The sequence below is a fragment of the Gracilinanus agilis genome, chromosome 6 (assembly GCF_016433145.1).
Source record: "Gracilinanus agilis isolate LMUSP501 chromosome 6, AgileGrace, whole genome shotgun sequence".
Lineage (NCBI taxonomy): Eukaryota > Metazoa > Chordata > Mammalia > Didelphimorphia > Didelphidae > Gracilinanus > Gracilinanus agilis.
In genome coordinates this window covers 293,642,495-293,651,269 of record NC_058135.1, presented here as the reverse complement: position 1 = coordinate 293,651,269, position 8,775 = coordinate 293,642,495, and positions in this window count along the sequence as shown.

Below are 8,775 nucleotides of genomic sequence, written 5' to 3'. Positions count from 1 at the left end.
ACAGAGACAGAGACAGAGAAACAGTCACAGAGAGAGACAGAAAGATAGAGGCAGAGAAAGACAGAGACAGAGAGCCAGAGAGCCAGAGACAGAACAGAGAGAAATAGTCACAGACAGAGAAAGCTACAGAGAGAGACAGAGAGACAGTCACAGACAGAGATGGAGACAGAGACAGAGAGACACCCAGAAAGAGAGAGACAGAGACAGAGACAGAGAGAGAGAGAGAGAGACAGAGAGACAGAGACAGAGACAGAGAGACAGAGAGACACAGAGAGAGAGAGACAGAGACAGAGAAACAGAGACAGAGAGAGAGACAGAGACAGAGAGAGAAAGAGAGAGAGAGACAGAGACAGAGACAGAGACAGAGACAGAGACAGAGACAGAGAGACAGTCACAGACAGAGATGGAGACAGAGACAGAGAGAGACATCCAGAAAGAGAGAGAGAGAGAGAGAACGTGTGTGAACTTGGGAGCCATTCTGCGGCTGCCTCGTCACTGACATTCGTACTGACAACTACAGGTACTCAGTAAAGGGCCTGTAAGGCCAGCGGCTCTGGCCGATCTCTCTGGACACCCAGCAGGGGCTTCTCCGTATCTCAGCGCTTTGGATCACACTTTGAAAAATATTTCCTGAGGAGAAACCTCTGGAGGTAGAGCGGCGGATGCAGGGCGGACGTCCCTGCCAGGCGCTCCTAGCCGGGACTGGGCGGCTTTTTAAAGGGCTCGCTCTGTTTCCATGTGGTTTCTTTCCTTCATGGTCCTTGTGATGTCCCGCTTTGGTGAACGGAAGGGCGGTCCTGAGAACGAATCCACCGCAGAGGCCTCGGCCGGTGCCGGGGTCCCCCTGCTCCATCTTCCTTAAGGAAAGCAGGCCAAGAGCGACTCCCTGGGACGTTTTCAGGGTCCCTGCCAGGCCCGTCCGTCCCCCAGTTGCGGGCTGGCAAGGGGCTCGGCGGTCCTTCCTTCCGTGCCTCATGTGTCTGCTTCTCAGGCCTGTCTGTGGCTGTCTTCTGGCCGTCACAGAGAGGCAGCTATGGGCTTGCTTCTCCTCACAAAGATGGCCCTGTTGGAAGCCCAGAGGGCTCTCCTGCTTCGGGAAGCCATTTGAAGGCTGAAGGCACGAATCAAAGGGAGCGAAGAGCGCCCGGAGCCCAGGGAGCCCATCTGGTTTCAAGGGGGGGAAAGCGGCTGCCTCCCTCTGGCTGCGCTCATTCCCGAGGCTGGTGGAGCGCCTTGTCAGCCGAGGATGGCCTGAACTTGGCTGTCTTCTGTTCAGGTTAGAACAAGGAGACACGAGCGAACAGGCCGGAAAGGAGCAGGATTGAGGTTCGAGTCCCGGCCTCTCCCGGCTCCGGCACCCTCTGTTCTGGGGCTCCTCCCATCCCCGACCCCCCACGTTCTAAGGGTCCTTCCATGTCTGACACCAACTGCTTCCCCAGCAGCTAGGATTGCTGCGAGCTGTGCTTTGACACCCAGCGGCCGGCCGTAGGAGGGTTCCATGGGCTTCTTTCTGCACACCCTCTTTGGCCCTCTCATCAGACCCGCCACGAGTAGTCAGTTTCCTTTTCTGACACTCACGTACCAGAGGATGTCTGTCTGTCAGGTCCCTTCTGGCCCCCAAGTCATGCCTTCTTTTTAACCCCTCACCTTCCGTCTTGGAGTCACTTCTGTGTATTGGCTCCAAGGCAGAAGAGTGGTAAAGGCTGGGCAATGGGGGTCAAGTGACTTGTCCAGGGTCTCACAGCTGGAAAGTGGCTGAGGCCGGATTTGAACCCAGGACCTCCCATCTGTAGGCCTGGCTTTCAAGCCACTGAGCCACCCAGCTGCCAAGTCATTCCTATGAGATTCCGTGCACCCGGGATACCCTACAGGTCCCCAACAATGCCAACAATCCCACTCACCTAAAATGGAAGCTGCCATAGAAGCTGTGAACTTGTAAGGGGTCAGAAAGTGAGGCATTTATGCAATGTATTAGTTCCCCCACTGACAGTCCCACCCCCGCTTTGGAAGAGAATCCTCTGGTAATGCCTTTCTTCAGTGATTCCGGGGGTAAGTCAGTGCCCCCCCCCATACCTAGATTTTCCTATCCATGAAATGTGTCACTCATACAGTTATATGTTACCCACTATGGGTCTGCTTCTGTTCTTCATGTTGGGGAAACCGAGAAAACTGTGTGGTGCAGAGGAAAGAACATGGGCTCTAAGGACAGGAAGACGGAGTTCGAATCTACTCAGGGCAGCTGGGTGGTACGGTGGGTAGAGTACCAGGCTCAGAGTCATCTTCCCAAGTTCCGATCAGGCTTCAGATACTTCTCAGCTGTGTGACCCTAGAAAAGTCACTCAACCCTATTTGCCTCAATTTCCTCATTTGTAAAATAAACTGGAAAAGGAAATGGCAGAGGGGCAGCTGGGTAGCTCAGTGGATGGAGAGCCAGACCTAGAGACGGGAGGTCCTAGGTTCAAATCTGGCCTCAGACACTTTCCGGCTGGGTGACCCTGGACAAGTCACTTGACTCCCATGGCCTACCCTGACCACTCTTCTACCTTGGAGCCAATACACAGAAGTTAAGGGTTTTAAAATAATTTAAAAAAAGGAAACAGCAAAGCACTCCAGTATCTTTGCCCAGAAAACCCTAACTGGGGCCACAAAGAGGCGGGCAGCACTGAAAACGACTAAACCACCACCAAATCCATCCCAGAACTAGGATATCTTTGAAACAATTCCTGCCCTCAAGGGGCTTCTATCAGCATTGCTATCTATTATGAGTCTTCTGGCGTTTCTTCCCTACCAGCCTCACTCCCTTTCTTTCCTCCAGCTCCGGGGTCAGGGAAAGGGTTAAACCCTTTCCCTCCAGAGTGGGATCTTTGTTCGGCTGCCAATTTGTGGCCCAGCTAGCTCTGGGAGGGACTGTCCAGGAGGGAGTCCTCTCCCCCCGACAGGCAGGTGAGATCAAAGGCCGGCGCCCTGACAAAGGGGCCTGAAGGCAGCCTGGCTGGCCGGCCCTTCAGATCACTCACACGCTAAAGAAATCGTGGCATGAGAAAAACTAGAGCAGAAAAGGTTCCGAGGTCGCTCTTATTTGGTTTGGATTAGGGCGCCTCCTTTTAGAGGGGGACAAGGAGAGAAAGGCTGCTAATCACCTTCGGCACTGGCCAGGGGGAGGAGGAGAGGAGGAAGAGGGGCCAAGTCTCTTTTGTGTGAGCCCCGGGGACTGCTGGGAGTTCGAAAGCTGTGCTGAAGGGAAACACTGGCCCATTGCTGGGCAAGGACAACACTGCCTGAAGCCACCCACATTCTGCCCTGCTAGGGCTCCCGGAGTCCATCCTGCCGAGGGTCACGTGGTCCTTCCTAAAGGGCCGTGGCTGGGGCTAGCTTGGAGATAGACGGACATGCCACGTGCCCTTTGCCAGTGGCACCCAGAAAGGCCCCCTTAACTCTCCTCCAACCAAAGTTCTATGTCATTCCCTGGACCTGCCGTAACTCTCCCTCGTGTCCTGAAGCTGGCGCTGCCCACGGGGGTACCGGGATGCCTGTGGCCTCACTGCTCTAGGGATGTGAGCCGAGACGGAGGCCAGTGTTGTCACCCTGTGCCACGCCAGGTCTCATGATCCAGGCCCGACCAAAGAGAGGAAAGGAGGGGACGGAGTTTTTAAAAAGTGACAACAACAAAATAAAATGGTTTTTCTGTCTCTGGAAGGTTCTCTGCTTTGTAAAACTGCAAGAGAACCTGCATTTTATGTGGCCTCCTTGGCAGCTTTCAGTCCACCCAGATCTCTTCACTGCTCTCTGACACCTTCTGAATCCAGGACCCTGGATGCAGGGCTCCTCTCTCTTCTCCCACAGATTTGTAAGTGGCAAAGGGACGGAGAAAGCTTTTTTTTTTTTTTTTTTTTTTTAATCCTTACTGTGTATTGGCTCCTTGGTGGAAGAGTGGTAAGGGTGGGCCATGGGGGTCAAGTGACATGCCCAGGGTCACCCAGCTGGGAAGTGGCTGAGGCCAGATTTGAACCTAGGACCTCCCGTCTCTAGGCCTGACTCTCCATCCACTGAACTACCCAGCTGCCCCCCCCCACCCCCATCCCTTACCTTCTTTCAAGGTCTGGTTCTTGCTCACAGATCAAGGAAGTGGGAGACAACAGACAAGTGTGGCTAAGAGTGTCACTTAAAAATCTCTCTAGGCCTAGAGAAAGCTTTATTTTAAATGGAAGGTGCTGAGGCTGAGCATCCTTCTCATGTTTTCAGGTGACATTACAGGTGGAGAGGGCAATGGCGAGGAATATGATGCTTCTCAACCAACATCTCCACCCAGAAACCTGGGAAATGCACCCGAGCTTCAGCCTCGAACCTAACAAATGGAAGACTGGCCTGAAAATGCCAAAAATTAGCTTTGAATACCAAGTGAGCAGCAGGTCTGTGGAGCTGGTGGCCCCCCAGGTGGAGCTGGAAGGGGCCTCAGAAACCATCCGATCCTACCCATTCATTTTAGAAATGAACCACTGAGGCCCACAAAGGGAAAGGGAAACAGCCAAGATCATCCAAGCAATTAAGTGGCTGAGAGAGAATTTTAATCCAGGTCCTCAGACTACAAGTTCAGCCCACTCCTTAGGGCTCTACTCTGCCTCCAGGGTGAACGGAAGCCCAATGGGAAGCTCCCCTTTTGTCATGCCCAGGAAAAGTGGAGAAATTTCATCTCGTCAATCAATCAATCAATCAACATTTACTGAGTACCTACTATGTGCCAGGCACCATGTTAAATGTCAGAGATACAAAGAGAGATAAAAGCTAACACCTGCCCTTAATTACAATCTAATGAGGGAGACAACATGCAAACAAACAGAGATAAAGCAAGCTCTAGACTGGATAAGTAGGAAATAATTAACAGAGAGAAGGCACCAGAATTACGAGGAGCTGGGGAAGGTTTCTTGTAGAAGGAAGCATTTTAGTTGGATTTTTTTATTTTTATTTTGAATATTTTCCCATAGTTCCATGTTTCATGCTCTTTCCCTCTCCCCAAACCCCCCCCCCCCAACCTCCCTTAGCACAATTCCACTGGGTTTTACATGTGAGTTCATTTACATGTACCTAATTCTTTATTATTGATTGTTGGTCTAGAGTTATCGTTTAGCGTCTACATCCCCAATAATATCCCCATCAGCCCATGTGCTCAAGCAGTTGTTTCTCTTCTATTTCCGCTCCCACAGTTCTTCCTCTGAATGTGGCTGGTTTTCTTTCTCAGAAGTCCCTCAGCCTTGCTCAGGATCCTTGTATCGCTGCTAGTAGAGAAGTCCGTTATGTTCGATTGTACCACAGTTAGTTGGATTTTTTAATAGAAGTCAGTAGTCAGAGCAGAAGAGGGAGGAGCATTCCAGGCATGAGGAGGGACCAGAGAAAATGACTGTAGCCAAGAGATGGTGAGGTCATATTTATGTCTTATGACCCAGAATCTTTTCTACAGGGCTTGGAGGTCTGTAGCTTCTCTGGTCACAATGAGAATAAAGACCAAAAAGCCTGGGGGTTCCCTCCTAGTCTTGACAGTTGACACGCTCAAGAGACTGGGACTCTTGTAGTTGAGATGCTGGCTGGGGTCCTGGAGTCACAGCACTTAGAGCTGGAACAGACCTCGGAGTGAGTTCATGGGCCTTCTCCTCTAGTGTCTGCCCCACTGGTTTCCACTTGGCATCTCTGTGGGAATAGTGCCAACCAGAGTGATATGGGGATCCAGTGAAGGAACTGGGAATTCTTATCATGGAAGACATAGAAGACCTGGGGGAAACTGGGGAGTCATCTTGGATTGGGGCGAAGGAGAGGGCCCAGATTTATTCTGCTTGTCTGGTTGCAATGGAAGAAGTTGCAGAGAGACCAAGAGGAAGGGGAAATTTCCCAACAATGAGTAGAACCATATTCCCCTCCTTAGAGATCTTTAAGCATGACTGGATAATTGCTTGTCAGGGATGTTGGAGATCCAGATTCTTGGTCAAGTAAGGGTTAGACTCTGAGCTTCTTTCCATCTCTGAGACTTTGGGGAAACCTAGACACGGAAGTCCACAAAATCAAGGACTTTGGGGCTCTCCTGTAAGATACTTTTCTCCTCCACAGATTCCTCCTTTCCTGACATATTCAGGCATGTGGAAGCACACCCTTCTTGACCTCAATTCAGTTAGGAAACCCATTCCTGACCCTGCTTTATTCCCATAAAATAGAGTGGAGTGACATCTCAAAGGAGCCAAGTCTGGCTCTCCAGGGGTTCCAAAGCCATTAGAGATAGGAACCACCTCCACCACTCCCTTTTCATTCCCATAAGGCACTGGGCACACTGGGTAACTTAATCAGGAAGACGCCTCTCTATCTCCTCCGATCTAGCCTCCCACTGTCAAAGTGCTGGACACTCGCCATGGAGTCCTAGATCTATCCCAAGCTGGCTGTGGAATTTTTCTGAATAAGCCGTTCCCTCTTCAAGTCTCCCTTTCCCCCTCTGTAAACTGGGCGTGACAAGAACTACCTTTCAGGAGTAAATAAGAAATACAAAAATATCTGCAAAGGATTTTGCCAAACCTCAAAGCTCTTTCCAAGCCTTCTGTTCCAATTAGTCATGATTAGCAAGTGAAAAGGCTTCCTTGGAAGTCAAGACATATCCTCGGAGAGAGGAGCTAAATGAGTGGATCTGGTAGTCCACAGATACATGACTAGCAGACTTGCTCCTCAGTCTCCCTTAAGAGTATAAGGACAGGGGGCAGCTGGGTAGCTCAGTGGAGTGAGAGTCAGGCCTAGAGACAGGAGGTCCTGGGTTCAAACCCGGCCTCAGCCACTTCCCAGCTGTGTGACCCTGGGCAAGTCACTTAACCCCCATTGCCCACCCTGACCACTCTTCCACCTATGAGACAATACACCGAAGTACAAGGGTTTAAAAAAAAAAAAAAAAGAGTATGAGGACAGGACAGTCCAAAATAGGAGGCAGGGAAGTGTGGTTAGATGTCATCCTAGTTAATTGTACTCAATTGTTTCTAGGTCTCAGTTTACCTGGAGTGGGAGGCAGTGGGGAGGGGGTGGGGGAGGAGGAGCAATTAGCCAAGGTCTGAGGATACGGGGATTGCATAGCTAGCTGGCTGGCAGCTGGGACTTGGAGGACTGGTAGCCACAGATGAAGGATCTCATTCTGAAGCCCTGAAGTCAGAATTAGGATCAGTAGGTGGACGTTGCCAAGAGGCCCCTTCCGGCTGGATGTCAAGGCTGAATGAGTTTCCTTGGAAGTAACAGATTTCTCACTGACAGAGATCTTCCAGGGGAATCTGTTTGACTCGTAGTTGAGAGGATCCTTCGGTAGGTAAGAATGGCGTCTCCTCCATGGCCCCTGAGGTCCCTGAGGCTCCCTCCAGCTCCAAGATTCTGCGACCAAAGCTTAGACCTCATCTATGCCACGTACTATGGGATCCTGTGGGCAGATTACTAGACCTCCTGAGCCAGTTTCCTCCTCTATAAAATGGGGATAACAAAGCCTGTGGCATCGGCCTCATCAAGTTGTAGGATGGTTATGGGAAATAATATAGTTAGAACGTGGTAGCAGCCTAACAGCAGTGTAGAAATGCCAGTTCTTGTTATGTAAGAGGGAGACATCTTCTGTGATATAACCCTTTCCTTAGGATCGTTGATTTAGGTCTAGATTCTTTCTGTATTCTATAGAATTTCAAAGTCCACCCCCTGATTTTGCAGATGGAGGAACTAAGGAATTAGGAAATGAAGTGACTTGCCTGGGTCACAAGATTAGTCAAAAACATTAAGGAAGCATCTGCTGGGTGCCAGGCATTAAGAGAAACGCTGAGGGTCCAGAGAAAGGCACAAGCAGCCCCTGATTTCAAGGAGCTCTTAATCTAATGGGGAGACAACCTGCAAATAGCTCTACAGCTAATCGGAGACAAGAGGGAGGGCACTAGGATGAAGAGGACTTGGGGAAGGCTTCCTGTCAGAGGTGGGATTTTAGTTAAGGCAACCTGGGAAAGCCAGGAAGAAGAGATGAAGAGGGAGAGTGCTCTCAGCGTGGGAGATGGAGTGGCTCATTTATGGAACAGCAAAAAGGTCAGTGTCCGTGGATTGAAGAGTACGTGGAGTAGTGTGACATGTAAGAAGACTAAAAAGGAATGGGGGAGGCAGAATATGAAAAGCTTTGGGCATCAAACAGAAGATTCTATCTTTAGTCCTATAAATGATAGGGAACCACTAAGACAAAATTCAATCTTGAGTCTTCCTGACTACAAGTACAACATTCTATCCATTATACCAGCTAGTTAGTTCCTTCCCTTCCTCCTTTCCTTTCTCCCTTCCTCCTTTTCCACCTCCTTTCCCCCTCCCTCCCTCCCTTTCTTCCTTCTTTTCTTCCTCCCTTGCTTTCTTCCTTCCTTCTTTCCTCCTTCCTGTGCATCCTTTTAGTCTTTCCTAAAATGCTTACCTACCCACAAATATTGAAGCCTTGCTTCTTTTTCTTTCGTATAATGGTATTTTAGGATATCAGAGATCAAAAGGTTAGAACATCTAACATAAAACTGGAGGGCTAAAAGAAATTTTACAAATAATCATAGTTTTACAGAGGAGGAAACTGAGACCCAGAGAGGGAAGGGATGGTCAAGCACAAGATACTAGAAAGCAGCAGAGTGGAGATTTAAATCTGGGCCCTCTGATACCCAATCCAAGGCCCTTTTATGCAGAACTTGGGGTCTTACTGTACTTGAGAATAAATATGGTTCAGACTCTAGTACCCTCATTTGACAAAAACTGCTGGAAAAA